General features: G+C 41.2%; 1 protein-coding gene and 1 long non-coding RNA gene across 2 annotated transcripts in view; one reads left to right on the top strand and one right to left on the bottom strand.

The window, feature by feature from the left end:
• The window catches only part of LOC127034925 (uncharacterized), a 105,582-nt gene extending 91,858 nt beyond the window's left edge, over positions 1 to 13,724 (bottom strand). Inside the window, exon 1 of the long non-coding RNA XR_007769528.1 lies at positions 13,671 to 13,724. This is a non-coding gene — a long non-coding RNA (uncharacterized LOC127034925). The remainder of the gene's footprint in view (positions 1 to 13,670) is intronic.
• The window catches only part of PPM1H (protein phosphatase, Mg2+/Mn2+ dependent 1H), a 215,571-nt gene that overhangs the window by 136,904 nt on the left and 63,541 nt on the right, over positions 1 to 15,126 (top strand). The gene's annotated exons all lie outside the window — the stretch shown is intronic.

Raw genomic sequence — 15,126 nt, 5'->3', positions numbered from 1 at the left:
AACTGAACAAGTACCACCAAGAGAGTTCTGCAAGGTTTTTGCTGGAAAAGTTCATTGCTGCTTTAAAATCTCTAGATTGAGTTGAGTGTCTCAAGCACCTGATGCCTACTTCTAACCCTCTGCAAGGTAGAAGTAAGAATACCAGGTTCACATCAGGTGCCAGTCACCAAGATGGCAGCAGCTGAGAGTCTGCTTGCCTATTGCCAGGAACTTCAGGCATATCCACATAGGGACAATTGGACATAATTTGTCACATAGCTAATAAAAATACTGGTTCTCCATTGGCTTACACCTTGGTGATCATTTTGGCCTGTAGAAAGTGGGTACAGAATTCTACTAAATCAGAATAGTTGCTGTTTTCACCCACTTTTCAACTCCTTTTGAACAAGTATGAGTGACTGCAATGAAAAGGGGAACAGTGAAATTGTAAACGAAAAGGGTAGGCTTACCAAATGTAAGTGGGAGACTTTTCTTTCCTGGGTGCTACATCTACATTGTGTAATTCTCTCAAGAGAAAAGAGATTCCTCACTACTTCCAGAAGGAACCACATACATACCAATTTTCAGTGGGGTAGCCTTGATAGTCTGTATCAGTATAAACAGTGAGGAGTCCTTGTGGCTCCTTAGAGACTTAACATATTTATTTGGGCATAAGCTTTCATGGGCTGTAACTCACTTCAGATGTATGAAGTGGAAAATACAGTTAGCAGGTATAAATATACAGCATATGAAAAGATGGGAGTTGACTTACCAAATGCGGGGTCAGTGCTAACGAGACCAATTCAATTAGGGTGGATGTGGCCCATTCCCAACAGATGACAAGAAGTGGGTTATGGCCCACGAAAGCTTATGCCCAAATAAATTTGTTATTCTCTCTAAGGTGCCACAAGAACTCCTCGTTGTTTATACGTACCAAGATAGATCTAATTTGTATGAGCAGCAAAAAGTCTTGTGGCACCTTATAGACTAACAGACGTTTTGGAGCATGAGCTTTCTTGGGTGAATACCCACTTCGTCGGATGCATGTAGTGGAAATTTCCAGGGGCAGGTATATATAAACAAGCAAGAAGCAGGCTAGAAATAACGAAGTTAGTTCAATCAGGGAGGATGAGGCCCTCTTCTAGCAGCTGAGGTGTGAAAACCAAGGGAGGAGAAACTGCTTTTGTAGTTGGCAAGCCATTCACAGTCTTTGTTTAATCCTGAGCTGATGGTGTCAAATTTACAGATGAACTGAAGCTCAGCAGTTTCTCTTTGAAGTCTGATCCTGAAGATTTTTTGCTGCAGGATGGCCACCTTAAGGTCTGCTATAGTGTGGCCAGGGAGGTTGAAGTGTTCTCCTACAGGTTTTTGTATATTGCCATTCCTAATATCTGATTTGTGTCCTTTTATCATTTTCCGTAGCGGCTGTCCAGTTTGGCCAATGTACATAGCAGAGGGGCATTGCCGGCATATGATGGCATATATTACATTGGTGGACGTGCAGGTGAATGAACCGGTGATGGTGTGGCTGATCTGGTTAGGTCCTGTGATGGTGTCGCTGGTGTGGATATGTGGTCAGAGTTGGCATCGAGGTTTGTTGCATGGATTGGTTCCTGAGTTAGAATTACTATGGTGCAGTGTGCAGTTACTGGTGAGAATATGCTTAAGGTTGGCAGGTTGTCTGTGGTCAAGGACTGGCCTGCCACCCAAGGCCTATGAAAGTGTGGGATCGTTGTCCAGGATGGGTTGTAAATCCCTGATGATGCGTTGGAGGGGTTTTGGCTGGGGACTGTATGTGATGGCCAGTGGAGTCGTGTTGGTTTCTTTCTTGGGTTTGTCTTGCAGTAGGAGGCTTCTGGGTACACGTCTGGCTCAGTTGATCTGTTTCCTTATTTCCTCGTGCAGGTATTGTAGTTTTGAGAATGCTTGGTGGAGATTTTGTAGGTGTTGGTGTCTGTCTGAGGGGTTAGAGCAGGTATGGTTGTACCTCAGTGCTTGGCTATAGACTATGGATCGTGTGGTGTGCCCGGGATGGAAGCTGGAGGCATGAAGGTAGGCATAGCGGTCGGTAGGTTTTCGGTATAGGGTGGTGGTAATGTGACCATCACTTATTTGCACCGTGGTGTCTAGGAAGTGGTCCTCTTGTGTATTGTAGATTGGTCCAGGTTGAGGTTGATGGTGGGGTGGAAGCTGTTGAAATCGTAGTGGAATTTTTCCCGAGTCTCCTTCCCATGGGTCCAGATGATGAAGATGTCATCAATGTAGCGTAGGCAGAAAAGGGGCGTGAGTGGACGAGAGCGGAGGAAGCGTTGTTCCAGGTCGACCATAAAAATGTTGGCATATTGTCGGGCCATGTGGGTGCCCATAGCGGTGCCACTGATCTGGAGATATATATTGCCATCAAATTTGACATAGTTGTCAAGGATAAAGGCACAAAGCTCAGCAACCAGTTTTGCTGTGGCATCATCAGGGATACTGTTCCTGACAGCTTGTATTCCATCTGTGTGTGGGATGTTTGTGTAGAGAGCCTCTACATCCATGGTGGCTAGGATGGTGTTTTCTGGAAGGTCACCAATGCATTGTAGTTTCCTCAGGAAATCAGTGGTGTCACGGAGATAGCTGGGAGTGCTGGTGGCATAGGGTCTGAGTAGAGTCCATATATCCAGACAGTCCTTCAGTGAGAGTGCCAGTGCCCGAGATGATGGGGCGTCCAGGATTTCCAGGTTTGTGGATCTTGTGTAGTAGATAGAATAACCCTGGTCGGGGCTTTAAGGGTGTGTTGATTTCTTCCAGTGTTAGTGTAGGGAGTGTCCTGAGTAGATGGTGCAGTTTCTTAGTGTATTCCTCGGTGGGATCTGAGGGAAGTGGCCTGTAGAATTTGGTATTGGAGAGTTGTCTGGCAGCCTCCTTTTGGTAGTCAGACCTGTTCATGATGACAACAGCACCTCCTTTATCAGCCTCTTTGATTATAATGTCAGGGTGGTTTCTGAGGCTGTGGATGGCATTGCGTTCTGCACGACTTAGGTTATGAGGCAAGTGATGTTGTTTTTCCATAATTTCTGCCTGTGCACGTCGGCGGAAGCATTCAATGTATAGGTCCAGACTGTACAGACTCTCTTGTCCTGAAATAGACCTAGACTTGAAATTCAGAGCAATTTCAAAACAGCAGGGGTTGACAAAGGTAGGTTTTAAAAGGCTTTCTGGTATCATAGAAACCAAGTATATGAGGGAAACTCTTACTATCACAATGAAAATAAGGAAAGACTAAGCGTGAGACTTGAAGAATAATAATGGGGTGTGTGCAGTGCTAACTATACCTCGGAGTTATGTCTGTGGTATTCAGTTTAACCACTAAAGCTTCTCAAATCTAATCATTTCATGCCATGTACCCTGGCACTGTTGTGGAGCAGCTGTCCCTTTGTAGTTGATATGTAATTACATCATGAAAAGACTTTAATTATCATATTACTAAATTACCAGCAGGCAGTCCTCTGGTACAGCCCTAGCTCACTTCTACATGGACTACTAGGCTTATCCAAGCTGAACATTTTCAGTTGAGTATGGAAGGGAGGGAAACTGTGCTAATTCTAGGTTTTGTGATGTATTCTTATTGAGAATGATGTTGTGGCCTTAGCAGATAATGCTAATGTTAATGATATAATTAATTTTTTGCTAACCAAGGAGTCACAGTTCTACAGTAACTGAACATGATATAGGCATCCTACTAAAAATGAGGTGACATCTTCACAGTCTGATAAACTACTCAGAAAGCCACTTCCGCTCTCTAATTGGTGGGCCTGGTCATTCTTAGATTCTGTCATAAATATAACTTCTTGTACAGTGAAAATCTATATCTGAACCTTGGCCAAAGATTTTTAATGTGTCTTTCTCTCTAAGCTTGGCACACTGTCTCCTTCATGGGGGAAGGGAAAATGAAAAGAGAGTCTTTCAGTGCTTTCCTTTTAAAAGTACAGGTCCCAAGGTCAAGCTATCTATTTGGTTCCCTTCAAACATTGTGTGAAATGAGTGCTGGCAGGAAGGATATTCACCAACTTTCATGCAAAGTTATCTGGGTAGCTGACTGCAGCACTATTGGTCTTGTATTCAATAAATAAAGTTTCCAGTTTATATTGGTCTCAATCTATTACACTGCACTTTACTTTGCATACCAGTGTGACGTACACGTTCTATAGTCACCAGACCAGAGTATCAGAATAGCTGCTTTGTAAAAGACAGTATATCTTCACTGCTCACTTAATTCAAATAGAATTATTTAATTGTGTATTGGTAGAGTAACTTCTAATTTTAAAAAAATGATACAATAAGTCTTGTTAAATTTGTTTTGTCTTCACTTTGGGTTTATTTGTTGCTGTTGCTGTTTTGTTTTTTAAGTCAGTCAGTAGTTTAGCACTAGTAATAGAGGGATAGTTAACCAGGAAATGGACAGATGTTCTTTGATTACTAGCCAATGGCTAACTCAGTGTAACAGTTGCCCAGTATCATTCCGATGACTCTTATGTGATATGAAGAGATTAGCCCTCTTTGCCGCAAAAGTTCCTTTAATTTTCATGGTGGCCCCAGCATGGATCTGCCCATTTTATCAGAGAATGCAAGCATCACCATTTTGTGCTGCATTATATACAGTGGTCCTACGAAGTCTTTCAACAGCTGCACTTTTATCACTCCATTGAGAAACACAAGACAAGCTGATTGGTTTCCCCACAAAGTCTCCAAACTCTGGCTAATCTGCAAATAGATTCTTGAACTTTTATTATTTGTGTGCAAAAGAAAAGATCAAAGCAAGGGATGAGAATTTCAAAGGCTTTCACAAATTGGAGGGTCATTGAACTTTACTCTGCTTAATCAGATTTTCTTATTGATATTTTGTCTTGCTCCCTTCTCCTCACCCCTCCCCGCACATTTATATTTGGAGAGCTTTCTCCTTTTAAAAATGTCAGACAATCTAGATTTTCAGGAAAAAAAAGTCTCTTCCTTTTTCTAATGTACTTCAGAAAGTTAGATAACAGTAACATACCTTGTGTAAAGCAGTTACCCAGTATTCACATTTTGATTAAGAATAATCAGTCTCACCTCTGTTGGAAAATGTGTGTCATATCCACACTTCTAGCCATTCACAAAAGAGGAGAAAAATAAAATAATGAATATTGGTTGAAGTTGAAGCTACCTTCTCCCAATACCAGCTTTGACGCTCCCTGAGTTTCTTCTCCTTTCCCTTCTGAGTCACACCTGCTTTCATTTCATCACTAGTTATTAATAGTCCTCATAAGGGGAGTTCACTTTTAGAGTTAATGATTGTACAAACTAGATGAGAGAGGCAAGGAAATAGCCATGTGGCCACTGGCTGAAGTACAGTGCTATAATGTAAACAGAATTTTTAAAAAGGGAGAATTGAAGGAGCACTATGATTGCACTACTCAGGACAGTTTTAGCAGTATGATTTTTTCCTTATATCTATATGCCTATTTAAAAATCAAGCATGGGGAGGCCATTTGCCTAGGCTTACACTATTTTTGTTTTACTCTTTCAGGTTTATAATTAGGACCCTACCAAATTCACAGCTATGAAAAACACATCACGGACTCTGAAATCTGGTCTTTTGTTTGCTTTTACCCTGTACTATATAAATTTCATGGGGAGTCAAACGTTTCTCAAATTGGAGGGCCTGATCAAAAGGGTGTTGCAAGGGAAGTCACAAGGTTATTTTAGGACGGGGTTGCAGTTATTGCCACCCTTACTTCTGCACTACCTTCAGAGCTGGGCAGCCAGAGAGCTGCCGCTCCTGAACAGGCACCCAGCTCTGAAGGCAGTGCCCTGCCAGCAGCAGTTCACAAGTAAAGGTGGCAATGCAATACCATACCATACCACTCTTACTTCTGTGCAGCTGCAGATGGCAGCTCTGCCTTCAGAGATGGGCTCCCAGCCGGTAGCCACTGCTCTGTAGCCACGCAGCTCTGAAGACAGCACCACCTCCAGCAGCAGCGCAGAAGTAAGGGCGGCAGTACGACGACTTCCACTACAATAACCTTGTGACTTCCTCACAACTCATTTTTGGGTCAGGACCCTTAAAATTACAACACAGTGAAATTTCAGATTTAAATACCTGAAATCATGATGTTTATGATTGTTAAAATCCTGTAACCATGAAATTGACCAAAATGGATCGTGAATTTGATAGAGCTCTATTTATAATAGTATTTAAGAAACCTGTAAAATAATCTTATCTTTCCCTTCTGATTTTCTTCATTCCCTATTAGCTAGTCTGGATTTACTTTGTCCTTTTCATTAGTCATTAGTCTGCATGAGGGTCTTAATCTTCTTATTTATGTACCACTATAACAACAATAATAATAATAATCAGCAATAATAATCATACTTCCCTTTTTTTATAAAGCACTTTGGGATCTATGGACTCTCAGAGTGAAGTATCATTATCCCTATTTTACGGGTTAGGAGACTGAGCCTCAGAGAAATTATCTGACTTGCCCAAGGTCACATACTGTGCTGACTCAGCAAAAAATCAACAGAGCGTTTGGAATAGCACCCATGCTGTTACTTAAGTCCTCCTGCAAGGGGAGCGGAAGAGATCTAAGCCGTTTATTTTGTTTAAGCCTTTTTCTAATTAGAACCTTAAAATTTCTAGGTGACAAGATTATGCCTTTTCTTTAAAATCTATGGCCATTTAGAATCTTCAGGATGTTCTCTCACTAAGTTCATTATTAAAAATAGTTGTAGGTCCTATTTTGGCCAAACTATTTGTGCCCTTTTTAGATTATTGAAACTTCCTGGGACCATAACTGAGGTGCAAAGACCACCGAAGATATTGAAATCTTTGGTTGCCTAGCTGGCAACCAGCAACTTCAGCCCATCCAGCTCAAGTGATGTCAGTGCAGTGCAAACTGGGTTGAAACTACCCTTTTAAAACAAAGCTGGTGCTTAAAAATAAATTTGAATTTCTCTCTCTCCTCCAGCTACAGTCTGGTGTGCAGAACAGTCTGTCTTCACTCAGCAGAAAGTCATGGAAATAAATGTACTGTTATTCACACTGGGAACATATAAGCAAATCTCGCATTCCCTCCATTTTTTTCTTTTTGCCTCCCTTGCTTTAGAAGCCTGGCTTGTATGCATGTGGGAGTCACTGTTGCTCCCTGTTTTCCCTCTTCTTTGTGCAAGGAGAGGTTAACATTGCAGAAAGGTTAAAAAGAACAGCATTTTATCCTGATGAAGCTGTTGGAGGTGATTTCGAATAATTACCATAATTGGCTGTCATCCTTTAATGATTACTTTAATTTAAAAGTAAATAAAAGTAGTTGACAAGAAATAAGCCTTTACATTTAGTGATAAAAAAGCAGAGACTTTCCTGATCTCAGTGGACAATGAGTTTGAGAAGACTGGTGCATTATATCTAACTGAGTGACTGCCTACAATGTTCCTTTTTGCAATGAAGAGGCACAGAGGCGTGTGTCAGCAGGTCAGGAGAGTTAAAGAGAAAGAAATTAGGTTTAAAGACAAAGCTGAATGAAAAAGAAGACTAGAGTCCATCCCACGCATGGATTCCTTTGAAGACAAAACAGCCTTCTTACCTCTTCTCCAAAGCTCATTCATTTCTATGAGAGGACTTGTATTACGTTCATAGCCCTCTAGCACAGTGTTTATGGCATTGCAAACAGCCCTACATATTTGGTAGTTTGTGTAAAATGGGGTCTTCATTCCTGACCGTCCTATCTTCTTTCATATGTGAACTATTGTCATTGCAGGTTACGTGGAAGTGGAGGGTATGTTACTTTTGCAGTAGCCTCTGGGGATAGGCTAGCCAATTTCTGCTTGTTACCAGCTCCCAAAAGGCATGCATTTTCTTGCTTTCTCAGTCATGGGATTTCCCTTTTTTTAGATACAGTAGCCACTGTAAATGGAATCACTCCCTATTTATTTATATTACAGTAGCACAAACTGAGATTGGGTTCCCATTGCATTAACATTGTATATGTACATAGTAGGAGAGAGAATCCATGCTCTGACAAGATAAGACAAATGATGGGAGAAAGGAAGTTTTCTCCCCACTTTATAGTTGGAGAACTGATGCAGAGAGAGGTAAACATCATACAGGAAGTCTGTGGCATAGTTGAGAACTGAATCCAGGTCTCCCAATGCAGTGCATTAACCACAAGACTATCCTTCCACCTATGCCTTTTTGACAGATCACGCAAAGGAGGCTCTTGTGGATTCTTTCTTAATCTTTTCAGAACCAATGCTGAGGCATATCAAGTAGGAGAGAGTTTAGAGGGAAGCTTTCCAGATTCACCTGGAGTGTACCTCAAGTCTGTTGAGAACCCTGCTTTGCTGGAAGCCTCTTTCAACTTCTCCTGGCCCTTGGAGTCTACAGGCTTTTCAGGTAACTTAAGCAGTTACAGCTCATCAGCTTCTAGCTAAAATACCTTGAGTCTAATTTCTTAGAGCTTTATTAGAGACAGAGTTTCCTCATCAACTCTGAGTGCATATATGTGCAGGAATCCTAGATGAAAACTCTTCCCATAAGATCAGGCAGATGATATTGCCCAGGCTATAGCCAAGGAGTGGAGACTTCCGATGAGATGAGATGAGATTACTTGTTTAGCTGGGATTGTAGAAGGCCGTGCATTGTTCCCACTGGATCAGTACTTAGTGGTTTCTGTGGTGACTCTAATGTCCCCTTTTACTTTGCATGTAGGTGAGAGGTTTTCTTGTCTGTCTGCAAGGGTACCCTCCATTCCAACCTGTCTACACATTCTATAATCATGCCCTGAAATGTTATACATAGGTGGATCTATACCAACATAGACTTAACTTTTTCAGGTAGTTCTCAGCCATAGAGATCCTTCTAGATTATTCCTTGCTGCTGGATACCCAAACAGAGACAGCAGGAAAAAAAACCCTCACCTTTTTTCCACTTTTAGGGGCCAGGAAACTATACACCAATGTGAAAGATAAAGACTTGCCCAGTAATCCGATCATTCAGGCTTATTACTATAGGGCACTTGTCATGGGAACTAAAAAAATAAACCAACCAACCAACCAAAACTCTCCCAAAACTGCCAGTTGGTACAATATCTAGCAGCCCACCTCCTAACAAAAGCAATAAGGTTATACCACTGTGGTTCTCCTGTCATTTCTCCAGCATACCCAGTAAATAATAAAACATGCTTAAGGTCATGGGCTTGATATTCAAACCTCTCAACAAGCTGTTCTGTGCCAGAGACACACAGTTGTGTATCATTACTGTAACACTGTTGTTGACTTTTACTACTGCTTCTTCTTTCTTGCCACTCCCTTATTCAGGGTCAGCAATTTTTATAGCTTTCTTCCAAAACTCATAATCATCTGTCATGCACATTGGTCACTGAGATATCCAGTCCACTTACCAAGCCTTTGGACTCCCACTTGGTCGTCTTCTGTCCACTATCATTGCAAGAGCCATCCTACTGATATAGTGGTCCTGTATCCAATCAATATGCCCCAATCAACGTAGCCTACCCTCCCTCAACTTGTCTTCAGTAGGAAGAACCTACTTTAGATGACATACAACCTCATTTTGTTTTCTGTCACTGAATGCCCAACCATTTGATGATATCAATATCTTCATTTCTGTGGTGGAGAGTTCTGATTTCCTTTCTTGTGTCTGATCAAGTCTCTTTTCCATATGTTACAATACCTCAATTTACAGTTTATGCACTCAACTTTGTTGGCATATTTTTAATCTCAGAGAATTTGGGTCATTTCCCACAATTTGCACCAAGCAGCTTTGATACAATGCCAGATATCATGCAGGAGAGCACCATTGTCAGCCATCCTATGTATTTAAATTTGTTCAGTCTTCTAAGCTCTCTGCCTCTGAAGTGTGGGCACGATCCCCTCGCTCAAAGAAGCTAGATCTGTATTTAATGCTGTCTGCCAGTATGTTGCTAGTAGTATCGAATCCACAAGGCAATGTGCAGATCCAAGACATCTGCTATATGACACAACACCAGTGTTGGGTCAACTGAAGTTACAACGAAGCTTTCTTGCCACTGTTAAGCCCCTAACATTGTCACCCAAACAGAGAAGGGTTCAATTATGGCAAATAAGTAGAGAACAATCCTATAGCCTGTGCGCTTTGGCATCCACAAGTCAGGCACCTTCCACACAATACAGATTAGCCCTGGTCTATCTCGCATTGCCTTAATTACTCTTCTCTGGAGTAGACTGGTCTAGGGAGGCAGTGATTAGGTGGGACTACATCACTGGCCCCAGTACTTGTGGCAGAAAGCCTCAAAATATGAAGCATCTCCTGAAATGCCAGCAGCTTGTGTGGCTGCTCTTCCAGTGACCTGGTGGAGTGAAGTGATGCGGCAATTGCATGGGTGTGGCGGGAAAGCAGTATGAGGACACAAGAAGTAGCAGCAAACCATGGTCCTGCTATTTGTTTTAAGTAATCAAATTGGACAAGGATCAAAGCTGAAGCACGGAGTCCAGCTGAATCTGGACAATCTTTTCCAAGCTGAGATGAACTCCGTCAGAAGAATGGAGAGGAGGGATAGCTCAGTAGTTTGAGCATTGGCCTGCTAAACCCAGGGTTGTGAGTTCAGTCCTTTGAGGAGGCCACTTAGGGATCTGGGGCAAAATCAGTACTTGGTCCTGCTAGTGAAGGCTGGGGGCTGGACTCGATGACCTTTCAGGGTCCCTTCCAGTTCTATGAGATAGGTATACCCCCTGGAGCAGCTTTTGCAATCAAAAGACCAGCAAGACCAACCTGGAGAAGACTCGTCCTGAAGAAGACAAATTCACTATTGGAATCATTTTAAAAATATTTATTAATTGTGAAAGTCAATTTGTGCTGGATAGTATACTTGCAGAATTGATATGGTTTGTGCAGATAACTATGACTGAGGTCAATAGATGTTGTTCATTCTGTATACCTGCATACAATCCTGGTGCAGAAGTTGATAATCAAACTCTATATCTTTCCAGACACCTTCCCTTTAATTCCAATAACTTCAACTCCTGGAGATTCCTGCTAAACCTTGGTAACCTCTGCACACAAGAAATAACCAGGGCAGAGTGAGGGACCCCCAAGCTAGGAGTCTTCTCTAACTGATGATGATAGGTGTTGGTGTTTTGATTGACAAGAGGAGTTCAGTATGAAAATCCATACTCATTATTCTCTGAGGCAGTGAGAAAGCCGATCAACTCAGGTGTTAGTATGAGTGAGGAATAAGCCCTCCTGTGGAAATGCACAAGGACTGCTCCTTTATGCAAACAGAATTGTTATTCTGCATTAAAAATAGTGTAAATCTTTTTGTAAAATCAGAATAGAGGCTTTGAAATATATTAGCAACCATTATTTTGTCCAGAGTGCCCTACTTACAAAGAGTGTGAAATAGACATTCAAAAGTAAATGTGAGTAAATCATACAATCTGAAAGAAAATGAAAACTGAAAATTCTGTATATTGTGTTGTAGACTTGTTCTTAGGGAGATCTGCTAGGTTTATAAGCTCACCTCCTCCACAGAATCCATAAAGTGGCAGAGCCATGTAGCTTCTCACTGCAGCTCTCTGACCCTGGGAATGCAGAAGGAAATAGCTGAATATCAGCTATATTGAGGGGAAGGAGGGGAATCTATAGTAGATACTCTTGCGCATCTTGCCTTCCTCTTTGGTTGGTTGGTGAGCACTCCACCTCCCTGTTTCAATCGTCATAGGGAGCTAGCCTAAGAGGTTATGGAGGAGGCCAGAAGCATGTACTCCCTATCGATGAGAACTACAGTAAAAGAAAAGCTTTTCTGTTCAGTTGAAAGATAAATTATCCAGTATTTGTGATTTGTATATGAATAATTATATATGCAAGGGTTAGGTCTGATGCTGCCACTAAGGAATGTAAAGAAATTGTGATTGTGAAATGAGAGTAGGTGGAAAGAAAGACAGAGAATTTCATCTGCTCTGACTCTTCCTGATTCTGGATTTTGTTGATTGTATGTTATGCTCGTGGAAGCATCTAGGAGAGATGAGGCATTTGCAAGCTTGTCTGACATGAGTGGGTGAAGCCTCCAGTGTAAATGGAACATTCTTGTTGAATTGTGGGAGTTTTGCTATAGCCTTGTCATAGTATCTTTCCCGAATCTGAACCAGATTCCAAAGTTGGGGTACCAGCATGAATTCCTCTAAGCTTAATTACCTGCTTAGATTTGATAAGCTGCCACCAATCAGGAATTCCAGTGCCTGATACACTCTGGTCCCCACAACACCTTCTCTGGGGACCCCCAAGACCCAGACCCCTTGGATCTTACACAAGGAAAGTAAACCCCTTTCCTCACCGTTGCCTCTCCTAGGATTTCCCTCCCTGGGTTACCCTGGAAGATTACCGTGATTCAAACTCCTTGAATCTTAAAACAGGGAGGAATGTCTCTTCCCCCCCTTCCCCTTTCTCCTTCGCCCGGAGGCAATACAGATTCAAGCTCCGTGAATCTAAAACAAAGGGATTCCCCCTTCTCCCCTCCCTTCCCCTTCCCTGTTAAGTACAGACTCAATTCCCTTGAGCCTCAACAAGGGGGAAAAAAATCAAATGAGTCTTAAAAACAAAACTTTTAATTAAAAAAAAAGAAAGAAAAAGGTAAAAGTTATCTCTGTAATTTAGATGGTAAAAGTTACAGGGTCTGTCAGCTTATAGAAACTGGAGAAAAAGCCTCCTCCAGCAGAAATATAATTTAAAATACTTCCAGCCAAATACACATTTGCAAATACAGAAAACAATCAAAAAACTATAACCACCTTTCTTACTAAATACTTACTATTCTAAATATATAAAAGACTGTAGCAGGGAAATTGGCAAGAAACCTGGTTGCACGTCTAGTCCCTTCCAGGACCCAGAAAGAACAAAGCCAAACCCAAAAAACACAAACAAAGGCTTCCCTTCACCAAGATTTGAAAGTATCTTGTCTCCTGATTGGTCCTCTGGTCAGATGTTTGGTTCCCTGTTTGTTAACCTATCATAACCTTAGTCCCAGATTTGGACCTTAGCGTCCAAAATATGGGGGTTAGCATGAAAACCTCCAAGCTTAGTTACCAGCTTGGACCTGGTACTTGCTGCCACCACCCAAAAAAATTAGTGTTTTGGGGCACTCTGGTCCCCCTGAAAAACCTTCCCTGGGGACCCCAAGACCCAAATCCCTTGAGTCTCACAACAAAGGGAAATAATCCTTTTTCCCTTCCCCCCTCCAGGTGCTCCTGGAGAGATACACAGACACAAGCTCTGTGAAACTACACAGAGTGACTCCCCCTCTCTGTTTCCAGTCCTGGAAACAAAAGTACTTTCCTATTCCCCCAGAGGGAATGCAAAATCAGGCTAGCAAATCCAACACACAGATCTCCCCGATTTCTTCCTCCCACCAATTCCCTGGTGAGTACAGACTCAATTTCCCTGAAGTAAAGAAAAACTCCAACCGGTCTTAAAAGAAAGCTTTATATAAAAAGAAAGAAAAATACATACAAATGGGCTCTCTGTATTAAGATGATACAACACAGGGTCAATTGCTTAAAAGAATATTGAATAAACAGCCTTATTTAAAAAGAATACAAATCAAAGCACTCCAGCACTTATATTCATGCAAATACCAAAGAAAAGAAACCATATAACTTACTATCTGATCTCTTTGTCCTTACACTTAGAAACAGAAGACTAGAAAGTAGAAACTACTTCTCCAAAGCTCAGAGAAAGCAGGCAGACAGACAAAAGACTCAGACACACAATTCCCTCCACCCAGAGTTGAAAAAATCCGGTTTCCTGATTGGTCCTCTGGTCAGGTGCTTCAGGTGAAAGAGACATTAACCCTTAGCTATCTGTTTATAACATAACCCTTTACAGGTAAGAGAGACATTAACCCTTAACTATCTGTTTATGACAAGCCTTCACTGGGACCAGCATTTCACCCCCTATGGGTTTTGATTATGGACATGTCACCATTGGAACTCATCCTTGTTAACCGCTAACTAAATTTCACACTGTGGTCTATTTTAGTGTCCTGCTGGGTCCTCCTTAATCTGTAAAATTATAGTTCTGGTGCTATGGTTCCATGAATGTCGCTGATACAGCAAGATGTTTGTAGAAGCCAGCTGAAGTAAGACACTGAGAAAGCAATCTGTGTCATATTAATAGCAGACTAGTCTAGTTAGTAGTAAGGGAAACAAAGGTGGTGTGTTTTAATATATTTAAACCCCATCAAAATTCTTACACAATATTTCTCTTTTATATACAGGAACATCTAAAGAATTTTATTCTGGTCATTTTCTAAGCATTTTTATTTATTAGAAATTTGTTAAAAAGATAAATATAGCTGATTTGTTTTAAGCATCGCAGAAACCAGCAGTTGTGATTTCTGATCTTAATTAAAAAATACGCATTAGACCAATTCCACAGTTACAGGATTTACATGTTTTTCTCAGCTATTTTGTGACACAGCTAATTAAAATCTACTACTTTGTTCGCCTTTGAATGTAATAAAACCTTTCCTTATTCTTTCTGTCATTCTAATCCCTCTTTCTTTTCCATTGACACATTTCTAATACCTCTTCAGACAAGTCAGACACTTCTGCCTCACATGTACAGAATCCCCACTGCTCAACACCTTTTGACAAAATGGAAACATCCTCCTGTGGCTTGGAAGTGATATACGCTGTCAAAAAGTGTTTTCCAAATGGTTTCTCTTTGTCACCTCTACCAGATTTTATCCTCCATTGTAGAAATGTACAGTTTAATGTTGCGTTTCAAATCATTTTCAGCTGAAAAAGTGTGTAATGGAATCAGGGCATCCCATGAATACTCAACAGTAGGAGATGCCTCTTTTGTTTTGAACACTAGATTCCCAACAGACGCACAACAGCAGCGAAATTACACTTTTGACCTTATTCACTGAAGTGTTCCTTTCTCTTTATGTTTAAATGAGAGTAACCAACAATGACTTTCTCTAAAATGCATGAGTTTCCCTCTTTTATATGTTTTTTACAAGAAAGGATGCCTGGCAGTTCTCAGATGATTGCCTCCTCTTAAAAGGGGACTCCTCTGCCCTGTGCGTGCATTCTCTCTCTCACGTTTTTATATAAAAAGTGTTTTATGCATTTTTA

The sequence above is a fragment of the Gopherus flavomarginatus genome, chromosome 1, assembly GCF_025201925.1.
Source record: "Gopherus flavomarginatus isolate rGopFla2 chromosome 1, rGopFla2.mat.asm, whole genome shotgun sequence".
Classification (NCBI taxonomy): Eukaryota; Metazoa; Chordata; order Testudines; family Testudinidae; genus Gopherus; species Gopherus flavomarginatus.
This window is presented reverse-complemented; position numbering and strand designations above follow the sequence as displayed.